At 44.2% G+C, this 16832-nt stretch overlaps 1 protein-coding gene across 1 annotated transcript in view; it reads right to left on the bottom strand.

The window, feature by feature from the left end:
• Positions 1-16832, bottom strand: part of KCNJ6 (potassium inwardly rectifying channel subfamily J member 6) — a 311720-nt gene that overhangs the window by 211114 nt on the left and 83774 nt on the right. The window lies entirely within an intron of this gene.

Genomic DNA, 16832 nt, shown 5'->3' on the forward strand with positions numbered 1-16832 from the left:
ATCGGTCTTGGTTAGTTATTGCTTTATTTTTTTTTACAGTTTCTTCTGTTGTTCAGAATCCTTCTGGCAACAGGTAGTGAATGATTCCAAATCTCTTTCAGTTTGATGAACTGTTTTGCCTGAAAGCCTCTGGGAGAAAAATGTAGGATCAGATCAGGTGAGACAAAAATTGTGCTAAGTTGTTCGTCATTTTAAAATTGAGATCAGAATGTCATTGCCTCAAAAATTGAGGTTGTTCTGTTTGCCTCTCAGACTTTTTAACTCTTGGTATTTAAAAACCATCATAAATTATTAGTAGAATGATTATAGCAAGGGAATACGATTTGAGAATGCTTGGAGATTGAAATTCCATCTGACAAATCTGAAAGGGCATTATGTATTTAAAGAAATAAAAAAAACTCCCCAGAACCATATTTCCTCTTCAGCAATGTACTACATGTCACTGCCCAGTCATGCGACAGGCAGCAGTAACCTTTGTTTTTCAGATTATAGATTAGACTCCTTCTTTACCTACATTGTTTTGTAAAATGTTGTAAATGACTGAAGGGCGCCAGCTAAGACCTCTTTGCTCTTACTGTTTATCTTCTTTATAGATTAACTATCTTCTTACTTCTCTCATGCAAAGACTTCATGGCTATCACATTGTCTAAGATGGAATGTTAAATACATTTTTTTTTTTTTTTTTTGAGATGGAGTTTCACTCCTTGGGATGCAGTGGCACAATCTTGGCTTTATAGCAGTGTAAAAACGGACTAATACACCAAAGAAGCAGAGGGTAGGTAGAATGGTGGTTCCCAGAGGCTAAGGGGTGGGGAGATGCTTGTGAAAGAACACAAGGCTTCAGTGACACAGCAGAAGTAAGTTCTGGATGCTTACCGTATAGTATGGCAACCACGGTTAATAATTATGCATTGTATACTTGAAATTGCTAGATCTACACAATTAGATCTACTACAATTAGATCTAGTGCAAATCTACCACAATTGCTACATCTATACTTGAAAATTGCTAGAAAGTAGGTCTTAAATATTATCACCACAAAAAAAGATGTTTTTGAGATGAATATGCTACCTAGCTGATTGAATCATTTCACCATGTGTACATATATTCAAATATCACATTGTAAATATACACAATTTTATTTGTCTATGGTATCTCCATGGAGCTAGGGGAAAAGAGAGACAAATGCCTTTTTAAAAAGGTAAAAGTCTTGACACAAAAAATGTGTATTTTTGTTCTGGTTAATGTAGAGAGTCAGCCTGTGTCAGGAAAATTAAAAATTCAAATTTGAGAAATTGCCAGAACTCTTACAGTCCAAGTCCTTTCTCTTCTTAATGTCATATTTACACCTTCACAATTTTTACAATGATATGACTGTTAGACAAACGTAATTCTGAAGTAAAACTGTCATTCAACCAACCTCTCTCCTTGTGTTCAACTCCTGTCAGAATCCAAAAGCTGGATGGCTTAAAACTATATAAATTTATTCTCACTGTTCTGTAGATGAAAAGTCTGAACTCCAGGTGTGGGGTAGGCCAAGTTCTATCCCAGGGATCTAGGGCAGTGATATGGTTTGACCCTGTGTACCCACTTTAATCTCATCTGGAATTGTAATTTCCACATGTGGAGAGAGGGACCTGGTGGGAGGTGATTGGATCATGGGGGCATTTTCCCCCATGCTGTTCTTGTGATAGTGAGTTCTCATAACATCTGATGGCTTTATTAAGTGACAGGTTTTCCTGTGCACACTTTCTCTCCTGCCGCCATGTAAGACATGCTTGCTTCTCCTTTGCCTTCCGCCATGATTGTAAGTTTCCTGAGGCCTCCTAGCCATGCTTCCTGTTAAGCCTGTGAGTCAATTAAACCTCTTTTCTTTATAAATTACCCAGTCTCAGGTAATATCTTTATAGCAATGTGAGAGCAGGGAGGATCCTTTCTAAGGATTCTCCGTAATACTGGAAGGATTCTTTCTGGCCTCTTCCAGATGCTGGTGGCTGCTGACCATCCTTGGCTTTCGTGGGTTTATTCCTGTCTTCAAAGCTGGCATCTTTAAGTCTCTGTTCTGTCTGCATGTCACCTCCTTCCCTGTGTGTGGTCAAATCTCTCTCTGCTTCCCTCTTACAAGGATACATGTGAGTATATTTAGGGCCCACCTGGATAATGCAGGGTATTCTCTCCAAGTCAAGATCCTTACTTCCATTTGCTGAGATTTTTAGCCATATAAGGTTTGGCCATTTAAAGCTTTCAGGAATTAGGATCTGGATCGTGGAGGCCAATTTTTAAATCTACTACAGTAGTTAAGCAGATTTCTATACTGTAGTATATTTTGAAACATTTATTACACTAAATATAGTTCGTTGAGAATCTCAAGTAGAAGGCTAAGAACTTCCTAAAATCATTGAATCTTCAAAACCCTTCTTCAAGCCTGCTTTAAAAAAATTTATTCTGAGGCTATCATGAGACTAAAGCCTCTAGGAATACTTCAGAAAATGTTATCCTATGGATAACTGGGCAACATTTTATATATACAAACTCGTTGTCTAGCACTCAATGCTTTACTTGATCCAACCCCATCTGTCATTCCTAGACTTTCTCTTACTATTTTCTTACTTAAAGTGTCCACCTTTAGTATGTTCTGATCACTGTTCTCCAAACACACATTGTGCTCTCCTGCCTCTAGTTTTTCTCCTGAGTGAACAGCCACTGTATTAGTTCATTTTCACACTGCTAATAACAACATACCCAAGACTGGTTAATTAATATAGAAAAAGAGGTTTAATGGACTCACAGTTCCCTGTGGCTGGGGAGGCCTCACAATCATGGCAGAAGGTGGTAGAGGAACAAAGGCACGTCCTGCATGGAGGCAGGGAGAATGAGAACCAAGCAAAAGGGAAAACCCCGGATAAAATCATCAGATCTTGTAAGACTTATTCACTACCATGTGCACAGTATGGGGCAAACTGCCCCCATGATTCAATTACTTCCCTCCAGGTCCCTCCCATGACACATGGGAATTATGAGAGCTACAATTCAAGATGAGATTTGGGTGGGGACACAGCCAAGCTATATCAACCACCTATCCCCTTCCCCACTGTACCCCAACTTGCAGCACCGTGACCCCTTTTTCTCTCTCTTATCAAGTCTGGGCATTCTCCAAGGCCCAGCTTTCCCCAAGTCTTCCTTAATCCCCCAAGAAAGGATCTCTTCTTTTCTAAATTTTAGCTTCAGTGTTGAGGTACCCTGGGGTCAATAATAATCAAGTATAGAAATGCATGAATAGTTACTTTTTTTGTTTAACAAGCACCTTCAAAGTCATCCCTTTGTTGATTATGTTGTCTTTGCAATATGGAAACTGGAGCTAAAACAGGCAGCTAAAATTACAGCATAATTTTGGGGTTCCTCCAGGAAGTGGGGCATTGCAGGTTGAACTTCATTTGATACCGTGTCTTAGTTTAAAAAAGTGAAAAAGTGGAGTCTGCAGGTATGCCTCTCACACTTGGAATCTTATCATCTATTTCCTTATGATAATTAAGTCTTGTTCAAAGTAGTGTTTAACTTTTTATGTCAGACTCACGAGTATGGCTCCTGTTTTGTAATTTACCTCCTCCCCCCCTTCCTCATGGTGCCTACTGATAAATACTTAGTGATTACTTGGTTATTTCTGATTTTTAAAGAAATCAGATTTTTTTAAGAGAATGCAAGGAAGAATCATGTAAAATAATTCTGATGAATGCAACTCTCAATTCACTCAAAGAAAGATTTCTTTCTTCCCTGATGGCCCTAGAGTAACATTTCAAAATCTGACAGGAGAAAATAATGAGAAAACCTCCATGGGAGACGTTAGAGATGGGTCTGAAACCTTTCCTCTTATTAAAGCCAAGGAAAGAGGGTGGGGAACACACAGGCAGAGAGTGCCTGGAGCTTCTTCCTAAATCCAGACTCGTTTTGTCCTTTCACGTCTTACTGAGTGTACTTGTTAAGAATACGTGGTGGAAAAAGAGATCGTAAAGGCTTGTCCCTGGGGTGTGGGGACTCAGCGACTCTCAGGAGAAAACAATTTTGGGAAGGAGATTATTGAAGAGTTAGAGCACAGTGGCCTCTGGATTTAATTGGACACTTCTGAGTAGGAGAACTATAATCTGAATTAAATAAATCTCTACTAAGAGAAACATCCCTAGCAACTAAGCAGGGAATGATATTTGGTTTGGGTTTGACTTCAGGAAATCAAAAGTGTGCTTTATCTCCCTGAATTCTGTGAGCTGGACTGTGTGAGCCAGGAAGCAATCACCCTCTGTATCCCCATCTGTCCAGGGGAGTGTCTGGTACCAGGAGGGAAGCATTTACATATTTAGCAGGAGAGATCACTGGTATTTAGCAATGAAACCCACAGGTACACTCTGACAACAATGAGATTTCAAGTGTAAGGTGCAGTGTTACTTGTCAGAATAAACGTACTGCAGGTAACACCACATATCCAAATCCCGTAAGTAGCAGACATCAGTCAACAAGACTTCGTTAGTACCTAATGGAAACTTATAAAATCATACAGTGACATCATAACCCTTGGGTTTTTTTTTTTTTTTTTAACCTCCTTGAGTCTTTAAAGGGGTTGAATACAGTACAAGGTGATAAAACTCAACAATATGAATATTATTATAATGGGCTTGAGAATAGTAAGTAAAACAAGATACAGAGGATAATGATAATTTGTCATTTTCACCTTTGTTTTGTTTGTTTGAGTGCCTGATATGGGATAGTTGCTATGTTACATGTTTTCCATGCATTATATATTAGTTTTCAATATATGAATATATTATCTCTCTCTCTCAGCTTTCAGTGTATCTATTAGTTTATATACACAGGGAACATATTCAAATGCAGTTATGCATATTTACTTATGTATAAATATACATATTAGCACCACGTACACACACCCATTAGCTTTGTGTATATTATGAAAACCCAGGTGGGGAGCTGGTAAGATCCGTGGCAGAAACTCGGCCCAGAGGGGTTAAGTGAGTTACCTGCAGCCTCACAGCTAGGAGGCGGCTGGGCCACAGATCAGCTCTGTCTGTCTCTTAAGGCCGCACTGACGCGCCTCACCTGACAAGGACTACACCCCCTGTGGATGGCAGGGATGCTGTGCTAATTGTGGAGAAACCTTTATGAATGCAATTCTGGGCTGCAGAGAAATTCTGAGTCAATATTTAAACATGTAGATATCCCCAACCCCCGACACCTTTGAGCCTGAAATGTCATATCTTGTGAGAAAGGTGACATGGAATCAGCAAAGCACACCGGGGTGTAGGCGGCGATGTTTTTACTGCTGAACATCCTGGAAGCCTTGACTTTCTCCTCTCAGGGAAGCCATCTAGGAGGTGCCTTTCTCCCACCGCTGCCATCCACCTTCATCCGAGTTTAATCCCCTCCAGCACTGGAAGCCAGGGTGCTTCTCTGGCCTGCTTCCCTTTCCCAGCTGAATTCAGGGAGCCTGTGGGCTGTCCCAGCTCCCACACCTGTCACCAGGGAGAAGGGCAGGCCTGGGAGCTGGGGGGTGATGGATTCTTGATGAAAAGTCCCCTAAGAAATCAGTTCCTTTTCGGTGACAAAGTGACATGAGGCAAAGAGGGCTGCATGAGGTGAAAAGCAAATTCCTCCAAGCAGGTGTTTGCATCAGTCCCAGTCTGGGAGAGGCCCATGGCTCTGCGTGGCAGGCTGTCCTCCCCACCCTGGTAGCTGCGCTCTGTGGAGTTGGAGCCTTTAAAATTCAATGTTCTGCTGCTCCCTCTGACCATCTGCTCACTCAATTTCCAGAGCTGAGGCTCGGTGCTTCCTAAACAGGCTGCCTTCTCCTCTGCTGTGGACTGTCTACACTTCCCTGATGAGTTAGCCATCTACCCTGCACCCTCCAGGCAGTCTACCCTGCAATCCTCCAGCTTTTCTCCTGGCCACATATCTGAGCATCTCTTCCAAATGGTCATTTGTTTGCAGGTCCCCTCTGTTTGCTCTCTGAGGGTACAGGGAAAAGCTGGTACCCCAAAGTCCAGCCATGCAGCCTAACCTGGGGCCTGTGCCATCCTGGAGGAGACTTCCTCTCCCGTTGCCCTCTGCCTTGCCTGAGTAGAATCTGTTGTTACCAGAGGTTGATGGGAGGATGGGCAGAAGCGGGAGTGGCGGGAGGTGGGAGATGGAGCCTGAGCCGAGGGTGGCAGGTGGTGGGAGGAAGGAGCGGGCTCTTGGAGCCAGGTGGTAGCTTGTGGGAGGAGGGCGGGAGGGCCAGTGAGACACAGTGAGATGGGGTGGCAGTTGGTGGAGGCGGGGAAGGAGAGCGGAGGAAGTGTGAGGCAAGAGAGTTTAAAAATGTGTTTGTTTACTTTGGGCTGGAGCAAAGAGGCAAGTTGGGGGTAGGGGCCTTTCATGTTCCCTTTGGGAGCTGGGGGCTTCCAGCTTTGGAGAGGTGGTTCTGCATTTGGGTTTGGTTGGGGCTCCTGGGTGTCACCTGGGCACCCCATTGGCTTGGAAGAGGCTGGGAGCACATCCTGCTGCTGGGTGTGTGGGGGCTGGGGGCGTGATGGAGACAGTGTGGGGGCCGGGGGGGAGTGATGGAGACAGTGTGGGGGCCGGGGGCAGTGATGGAGACAAAGGCAGAGGTGTGTGGAGCTTGTGGCCCCGGTGATGGTGGTGGGGGTGGCCGCCTGGCTTAGGCCTCTGTGTCTGAGTTGCCACGCTGGACTGGTAGTGCGGTGACTCATGTCATGAACAGCTGCTTTGCCCGTGATTACTTTCTGTAAGAGGAGTGGCAAATGAGGAAGGCTAAAGTCCCTGTGATCCCATGCGAGAGAGGAAGACACTGGAGTGAAATGCTCCATGGAAGCTTTGCCCACGCCGGGGTGCCCCCGAGATGGGGGCAAATGGAACCAAGTGAAGAGATCCATGGCTGCCCCAGAGCCGGGCTTTCCATTACCAATAACTTGGAAAGGCAAAATGAGTGAGAAAAAATATTATTATTGAGGAAGTCAACCCTAAAACCTGCTGTTGTGGAAAGAAAGACACTCTCATTCCATGTTCTGGGAGAAAATGGTCAGCTCTGCTCAGAACCAGGGTCCCCGCCTCCTCCACCTGCCCGCTTTCCTGCTCTCCTGTGTCTGTCAGTCCCCAAGGCAGTGGTATTTCCAACTCTCCCCTGCAACACCATCACGATGGAACAATCAGTGCATCTTTCCGAGCCTCAATCAGATCATCAATAAAATAGAGATTCTCATGTCTGAATTGTCTCCACAGTCAGGTGGCTGACCAGACACACTCTCCTGGTGGTTTCCAGCAGTGGTTCAGGTTGATCATCCCCGTGTTAGGCAAGTGGAAGGTGGGAGGCCATAGCCTGGAGACCACAGGCCTAGGGAGGGTCTGAGACTGACTAGCAAACCTGCCATTACTGCAGAAGAATAAATGCCTGGGTCTGTTTGGTCTTCCTTTTCTTCCTGGTTTCATCTACAGCATTGATTTTCAACCACTCACCTGGGGGTGACTTTGCTCCCCCAGGGAAAATTTAGCCATGTCTGAAGTCACCTTGTTGTCATACCTAGAAGGAGGGTGCTACTGGCTTCTAGTGGTTGAGGTCAAGTTAGTCATCCTACAATTCACATCAAGAATTACACAGCTGCCAAATCTCACTGGTGGCCAAGTTGAAAAACCCCAGTTCATTCCTTCCCAGTGCCAAAGAGAAGGTGTGGGCATCAGAGAGGTGAGTTTCTTACCAACCAAGTAAAGGACATTCATCAGAAGGTGAGGGTCAACGTGATCTCCAAGATAGAAAAAAGAAAGGAGATGAATTTGAGATAACAGTTCTAGCCCCATATCCATTTGCACAAAGACCAGTCATAGCTTACAGGAATGTTACACGTGATGATTCTAAAATTTGCACGCTTATTTTGCTGTTTTGCATACCCCTGCATGTTTGTACCAGTTAAATGCTTTAAGCCACATGCTTGTTCTGGAGATGGCAAGGGAGGGAATTGCATTCTTATTTGGAAATGGCTGCTAGGGGGAAGCTCCTGGGCAGTGAGCACAGGAGGCAGCAAATAAAAACCACAGAATCAAGAAACTCCCACCCTGAGGGATGTGGGACGGAGGAGACGGGTGAGCAGGCAGGGTGGGAAGCCCCCCTGCATGGAGACATGGCTCAGGCCTTCTAGTCCATTTCAGCCCTGTCAGCCTCAGAGGTAGGTAGGATCTCTGATTCCAACTGAACATGCCTGTAATCTCAACCAGGAAGCAATTATCCTTGAGTTTATAAGATGTTTCCCAGTAAGGACAAACAAGTGTCTCACAGTGAAAAAATACCAGCTTTTCAGAGGAGCACAGACAGGAAGGAGCCTACTGGCTTGCTCCTGCTTTCAGTCAAAGGATGCTTTTCTGCCTAATGGCAGGACTGAAATAATACATTGTACAGGGACTGCACCAACGTGATAAAGCAGCATAAACAAAGCTTCTGCTGCTGCTCCCAGCCAGCCCCTCTTAGTATCCACTGAGTGCCTCACTCCCCTGGTCCTGCAGGTAACCCAGCAATGAATAACAAGAGAGAAGCTGAATCCCTTAGTTACAAGTTGAGATGACAGGAGGCAATTTGGCAAGTGTGAGCAGACAGGGGTAGTGAAGGAGTGTGCTTTAGCTCCTGGAGCCACAGGAGAGCATGAGAACCTGCCTCTAGGCTGGCCTTCGGGACCTGTTCCCAGAAGCACATGGCAGAAGCTCTTGGTAAGGGAATAACTGCTTCTGTTAGTACCTGTGCTAGCAACTCAAAACCTATACCTGCCTCCAGTCCTGTAGCTCACCTAGCTCAGCTCACCTGCAGGAGGGGCCCACAGCAAAGGAGAGCAAAGGAGGCAGGGGAATGTGCAAGGAGGGGAAGTGGGGAAGTGGGGAATTGTCAGAAGGTGGTCTTGGGGAGAGAGACTGGGCAGCCAGAGTGATTCCTACCCACTATGGAAGAGGAAGGCAAATGAGAAGGGAGGTTTTGGAGAGATGAAAGGCAACAGAGGGAAGTAAGTACCATTCTGCAGGGACAGTAGAAGGCACACTGATGGACAGCTGAGGGGGAGGGCATCACTGTGGGGCTTCAGGAAGACCCCAAACCTTCTTTATAAAGGAAATGTTGCCTCTGGTAGGGACATAGCAATGTTTTCCTGGGTGGCTGTCACTGCAGAGCTCATTAGACAATAAAATCATAAATAAAACATCACAGCCATGTCTTAAAGTATGTAATGGCAGGAACTGAGTTGTCAAGAGTAATGAGTTTAAGTCAAGTTACTTTTGAGATGATCCTATAACTACCTGTGTGAGTGTGAGCCTGAGATAGAGATCTCAGTATTTAAAGTTCCTAAATTTCACTGGTAGGGAGAAAGTGTGTTTTAAAAACCACTATCTAGTGGGCCTGGAGTAGCTTTTGTCCCTGGGAGAAAGTGTCATTTAGCCCCTTAAAGGCCATACATGATGAACAGCTCTGCCCCGCGTGAGATGACACAATGTCTTCCTCAGCCCTTAACTCGCAGCCCAGCTACAGGATCTACAGAATCTACAGGATTCCCCCATTGTCAGGAACCCTGGGACCTCTGGATGAATGGGCTCCCATCTAGAATTCTGACACCTGCTTTCCTGGGCTCTTTGTCTTGGTTGCCGGGACCCAGCCTTTGTCTTCGTAGGCAGGTGGTTCTGGAGCCATGGGGCAGTCATCTGCTCTCTGATAATCAACTCAGGTTTTTCCCAGGCCCATCCTGGCCTGTCTATCCTCAGGTCCCTGCCTCACCCTTAACCTGCTCAGCTCTGTATCTGGTGGGGGGGGAGGGGAAGCTCCGTCAGCTGACATCCAGATGGTCTTAGCCAGTGAGGGCTCCACTGGGATCCTGGCAGTCGGCAGGAAGGGAGAACCAAGGTGTTTCTCTCCATCTTCTTGGCCTATAGAGGAGTCTCTGTCAGTGACCATGCCTCCTACATGGCTCAAGCTTTCATCAGACAGGTAGGCTGTAGTTCCAATTCTGTCATTCTTTTCTGTCCCTCTGACCTAGAGGTAGTGGTGGTCCCCAGCCACTGCTGAGAGTTGATTATCTCTCTGTCCCCCAGTCTGGCTTCTTGGCAATTTTTTTTTTTTTTTAAGATGGAGTTTCACTCTTGTTGCCCAGGCTGGAGTACAATGGCATGATCTCAGCTCACTGCAACCTCCACCTCCCAGGTTCAAGCAATTCTCCTGCCTCAGCTTTGAGAGTAGCTGGGATTACAGGCATGTGCCAACACACCCAGCTAATTTTTGTATTTTTAGTAGACACGGGATTCCACCATGTTGGCCAGGCTGGTCTCAAACTCCTGACCTCAGATGACCCACCCGCCTCGGCCTCCCAAAGTGCTGGGATTACAGGCATGAGCCACCACACCCGGCTGACTTCTTGGCATTTCTAGCATGCAGTTCAGCCCCTCTGTCCTCTGGTTACTGTACATCCTCCTTCCAAGCACAGAGTGGAATTGTGCCCCCTCCATCTTGGAAGTTAGGCGAGGTTATTGACTTGCTTTGTGTAATGCAATCAGAGCGGAAGTGACATGTGTCATGTGTCACTTCTGGATGGAATTTTAAGATGCAGTGTCAATATGCCATGTGCTTTTCCCCACCATAGCCGCGGATGTGAAAACACAGGTGGAGATGGAGCCTCTGAGACTGTGGGGGGTCCCAGGGTGACCCTAGCATGTCCAGATCATGGCTGACCAGTGCGGACAAGTGGCATAAAGGAGAAATAAATGTGTATGTGCATGTGCATGTATGTTAAGCCACAGAGATGTTTTTGTTATTGCAACATAACTTAGCCTCATGCTGCTGATATATACACGTACACCTGCCCTATTTATAGCCTAGAGTGTAGGGGGCTCTTTCCCAAAAGGGACGCTGACTGTGGACCAAAAATCAACTCCAAGCAACTGAAGCCTGTGCCTACCATTGGAAAACTCTAAACTCAATATATTTGCATTTGAACCAATTGTATCAGCTCATCAATTGACTCCTTCTGCCAACTGCATTTCCAGTCCTGGGGTCTCTCAAAAGCTTCACCAAGCCTCTTCCCTAAGCTCAAAGTCCCTTCTTGTCCTCCACTACATCCCACTGGTCACCACTTCTTTAATTCATTTCAGATCCGCTCTTGTCTAGGCCCCCAGAGTCTCTCCGCTCATGTGGTGTTCCAGCTTCTGGATTCTTTCATCCATATATGCCCAACCTGCAATCCACGCCATGATGCCTTAGTGGATTCCTTCTAAAATGCTTATCTTCTTTGAAACCTTCGGCACTGCCCCATCACCCACAGGAAAAACCCAAGCCACACATAGGCCCTTTTATAATCTGACTCCTCCTATCTGCCCAGTCATCTGCTATCAACGCTTTGTTCTTCCCCCACCTCCATCCTCCCCCATGACGTTCTGGCACTTACAGTCCCATTGGCTGCCTGGTGGAACCCTGATCATCCTTTGGGTGCCTTTCTGATGCAGGAGCACACTGGGGTCTGGAAAAGGAAAGCCTCGTGGCCTGCACCTGCAAGCTGCAGCGACTTACAGGCTGCCTCTGCAAGAGCGTGTGCCATGTGTCGTAGCTGTTACTCTCCTGCCTCCTTTGCCCCCAAATGCTGTGCCTGGTGCAGGCAGGAACCCCATCTTTTTGTCTTTCTGTGCCTTAACACAATGCCAGAGCTATAATAACCACGCCATAAAAAAGGGAATAAATGATTAGAAACCACTCTGCTTTAATTGAGCTAATTTAATGTGTGGTAATTGTAATTGGTTCTCTGTCTTCATTTCATCTGACACAACAGCATTTCAAATCTGTACTAAATTTGAGCTGTTTCTTTAGTCATAGGAGGAATTCCCTCTATATCAAAGCAGACAGCTAAGACCTCTGAACCCCTCACAGAGCAGGTCCTTGACTCTTTGCAGAAAAAGAAACCATAGTCTGTTTGCCTCTTTCTGGCTGGATGAAGATTCAGCCCCTGGAGCTACTCAGAATAAAGCTGCTGCTCTGTTATTTATTTGGAAATGATGAGTACCTCTTCTCTGCTCCATGTGGATGTGTTATGGTGGTGATTTCAAGGTGGACCATGCCCGAAGGGATGGCTGGGGTAGAATGGCTCATGAGGACAACCCCTAGGGATGCTCTGGCTGCAAGGGAAAAGTGGGGAGTGGGCATGCTTGAGAGAGGCTGGCAGGATAGAGACAGAAAGCAAGAGGAAGCCAGCTCCTTCCACCAAGATTGAGAGAGAGCCACAGGTAGCTCAGGCGGTCCCCACCTATGGACGCAGCAATGCACGGCAGACACACAACTGATGCGGAGAAGGGGACAGAAGTGTGACTCCAGCTTGCCAGCAGAACCCTGAGGTGGGGGGTGGGGTGGTCCTAGGGAAGGGATCCTGCAGCCAGGAGGAGACATCAGGGCCAAGTCCACTGCCTGTTCAACTCTTGCAACTCCAACACCATGCGCAAGACAAGATATCTGATTGCAATTTAAATTATCAATGAAACCATGTGTCAAGACTTCCTGCGCTGTATTTGACACATTCCCAGGACTTCCAAGGATGGAGGGCAGTGCTGTGTCAGCAGGCAATGACCACGAAGAAAATTACCTTTGGAAATTTATGTAAGAATAGCCTGCAAAGTATTCCATGCAGACCACGATTCAGAGCTCTCGGGCTATTTGCCTGCCTCTGGTCATCTCCAATTTGATATCATCTGAGAGGCCAGGACAGAGTCTACTAGGTTGTGTCACCTCTGATGATGGCATGGTTTGGGCCACTGCATGCCTGTTTTTAGACAATATTGGGAGCCTCCACTAGAATCAAGCTTTCAGTTTCATTTCAGTCAGTGGGTATAGTGGCAAAGTGCTGGTTACCAGTGAGCAAGCTGAGAGTCACCCTAACCCTAACCCCAACTCTAACCCTCCAGTGTGGGCTTTCTAGTTGCCCCATTTGGAATAGGGCTTCTTGTAGTCTAAGTCTGAAAATATCCGTTGTGAAGATGCAAACAGAGATTAACATTTCAAAGGGTAGTGTTCAAAAATTGGCAGTCCATTTTTTGATGCAATCTATCCATCCAACAGAGGGCTAATATGCAGAATCTACAAACAACTTAAACAAATTTACAAGGAAAAAAAAAACAACCCCATCAAAAAGTGGGTGAAGGATATGAACAGACACTTCTCAAAGGAAGACATTTATGCAGCCAATAAACATGAAAAAATGCTCATCATCACTGGTCATTAGAGAAATGCAAATCAAAATCACAATGAGATACCATCTCACGCCAGTCAGAATGGTGATCATTAAAAAGTCAGGAAACAACAGATGCTGGAGAGGATGTGAAGAAAGGGGAACACTTTTACACTGTTGGTAGGAGTGTAAATTAGTTCAGCCACTGTGGAAGACAGTGTGGTGATTCCTCAAGGATCTAGAACCAGAAATACCATTTGACCCAGCAATCCCATTACTGGGTATACCCAAAGAATTATAAATCATTCTACTATAAAGATGCATGCACATGCATGTTTATTATGGCACTGTTCACAATAGCAAAGACTTGGAACCAACCCAAATGCCCACCAATGATAGACTGGATAAAGAAAATGTGGCACATATACACCATGGAATACTATGCAGCCATAAAAAAGATGAGTTCGTGTCCTTTGCAGGGACCTAGATGAAGCTGGAAACCACCATCCTCAGCAAACTAACACAGGAACAGGAAACCAAACACCACATATTCTCACTCATAAGTGGGAGTTGAACAATGAGAACACATGGACATAGGGAGGGGAACATCACACACCAGGGCCTGTTGGGGGTTGGGGGCTAGGGGAGGGATAACATTAGGAGAAATACCTAATGTAGATGATGGGTTGATGGGTGCAGCAAACCATCATAGGATGTGTATACCTACGTAACAAACCTGCACATTCTGCACATGTATCCCAGAACTTAAAGTGTATATGTATGTATGTGTGTGTGTGTGTGTGTGTGTGTGTGTGTGTGTGTGTATATATATATATATATATATATATATATATATATATATATATATATAAATTATCAGCCTTTGGAAGGTTGAAAGTTCACAGGCTGTGAATTGCCACTCTTAGTTTGCTAATTTTTAGACCCCATGGAAACTCTCTCTGTTGAAAGCTCTCCCTACCTCCTCTCCCTCTTTTCCTACCTGTCTTGTCTTTGCTCCTTGTCATTCTGTCTCAGTTCTCCTTAATACCCCCTTCTCTTGGGCTTTCCTCATATACTGTACATATATTTTCTCTATTCTTTGTGTGTGTTTTTGTTGTTTCTCTATCTCTTCTTCTACATCTACTTTTCTTCCTTTCTCCTTTTTTTTTTTCTTATCCTTACCAGGCCTGTCTTCATTTCAATAATGTGACATAAAATATTTTAAAGTATTTTTAATTTATTAAATAAAGTTGCTGTAATTTTTTTCACAGCAAAGTACTCACAAAAATAAAGCTGGTTTTGATCAAACATTTAAAATTTGTTAATGTTAATCAAACATTTAAAATCTATCTCTTGCTTGCCCTTAAAAAAATGATTGAAGTTATAAAGCTGGTTTTGATCAAACATTTAAAATTTGTTAATGTTAATCAAACATTTAAAATCTATCTCTTGCTTGCCCTTAAAAAAATGATTGAAGTTGACTTTTTGGAGGTGGTTGATGAATGGCACATAGCAGAAAAAAATGGCATATAGCACCTCTTCCCTGCTCCAGAAGAAGAAGACATTCCTTTCCCATTATGGTATTTCCTTAGCCATTGATGTGGCTAGCCATTTGCTAGCATGTGGACACACAGGGTGATGGGAGAAGAATCTCTATCCAGTTCTAGTTAAACATAGAGATGTTCTAGTAACCAGATGGTTTCTGCTTGGCAGTTTAACAAGCAAAGTGTTTATTGGCTTTGGAAACCCATTCATAGCATTGTGTTTTAAGTATCCATGGTTCTGTCTGTTTTTTTTTTCTTCCAGAGTGTGGCCATGGTTTATGTTCCCATCAATTTTATTGTGTGGTAATTATATGTTAATTCTTTGCTCAGCCTACTGACAGAATCTCCTTACCTAATTATGTATTTCATTGTAGATTTCTATGTGAAATAACTGTGTAGTATATTTAATTAGTCATGAGTTTAATTTAAATGAAATGTTTGGTATGTTGACCACATGATTAGCATTTTGTAGCATCTATAAAAGTTGCCTCACATCTTATATATTTTATCTCTGTAAGGATCAATAAACTGGGACATTGGGTATGATTCTAAGGTCTGTTCTCAACTTTTAAATTTCCTTATGCATTGAGAAACATTTGTGCAATCTTTTTCATAATGACAGAGCACATTAGAAGAATGGGTGTACCCAGTCATCTACCAAAGGATTTGAAATTCAACTTTGATAGAATTCTCTTATGACAGTTGATTCACAGACCAAAATCATTAGAAATACTGTCTAGCCAAACCTGAAACGTAAAACCAATAAATCAATAGTCAGGTAAAGAGCTCTTATTTAAATGTATCTGGAAACCAATATAAATGGAAAAATTAAAATAGCTTTTTCAGAAATATTAATCAGTACAGGACCCTTACAATTCAGTCAGATGAGTTAAAAATAATATTCACTGAACCAGAGTATCAATTTCTAACGGCAGCCTTGGGAAAACTGTTAGCCTCATAACTTATGCGCAACACCATCTGATTTAATTCACCCAGACACCTGAGACTCACTTCATGGACAATGATGCTTAGGTTCTAAGCCACTGATCCTCCTGTCATTCAGAGAACGTGTCGGCGAATTTGGACTTAAAGATTAGAGAGCAATCTGCTCATGTGCTGTGGATTGTGAATTAGTTGGTAAGGCCTACGGATCCACTCCATATTTGGACAATACAGGCTGGTCCATTTTGTGATGGCACTGGCCACACTCTTTCATTCCAGGTCTGAGAAGAGCACATTTCATCACTTTAGGATGCTTTCACTTACAGAGAACCAGTGATATGATTTGGTTCTGTGTCCCCATGCAAATTGAATTGTAACCCCCAATGTTGGAGGTGGGGCCTGGAGAGAGATGATTTGATCACGGGGGAGGATTTCCCTTTCAGTGCTGCTCTAGTGATAGTGAGTGAGTGCTCGTGAGATCTGGTTGTTTAAAAGTGTATGGAACCACCCCTCCCTCTCTTCCTCCTGTTTTGGCCATGTGACATGCTTGCTCCCTCTTTGCCTTCCACCATGATTGTAAGTTTCCTGGGGCCTCCCCAGAAGCTGATCGGATGCCAGCACTGTGCTTCCTGTACAGCCTGTGGAACTAACTGTGGAGCTAATGAAATCTCTTTTCTTTATCAATTACTCAGTCTCTGGTATTTCTTTATAGCAGTGTAAGAATGGACTAATACAACCAGTTTGGGGTTCTTCAAACCAAGTTATAAATTCTTTTAACATTTTCAGTTTGCAAGACTACAGGTAGAAAAAAAGGACGGAGCAGAGAGCAGGGCAGGAGATGATACAGAAATGAGAGCAGGGGAGAGAGGTGTCAGTGCTGAAATGACTTTATTCTTTACCCAGTCCTTTCATTACAGTGAAATGTGAAATTAGCATGTGTTCAAGACTTATGTAAAATTACGCAGAGGTTTGGGGTCAGGAATGAAAGGAAATCAATGTAAATAACTTTTTAAAGTTATATTTTCTTGGTATGGGTGGATATTTTGGAATAAAGGTTCACTGACTATGTTACACAGGAACACCTTTATTTAATAGTCTCATGATTTGAGGAGGAGGAAGG

This window comes from Rhinopithecus roxellana, chromosome 13 (genome assembly GCF_007565055.1).
Source record: "Rhinopithecus roxellana isolate Shanxi Qingling chromosome 13, ASM756505v1, whole genome shotgun sequence".
In the NCBI taxonomy this organism is placed as follows: Eukaryota; Metazoa; Chordata; class Mammalia; order Primates; family Cercopithecidae; genus Rhinopithecus; species Rhinopithecus roxellana.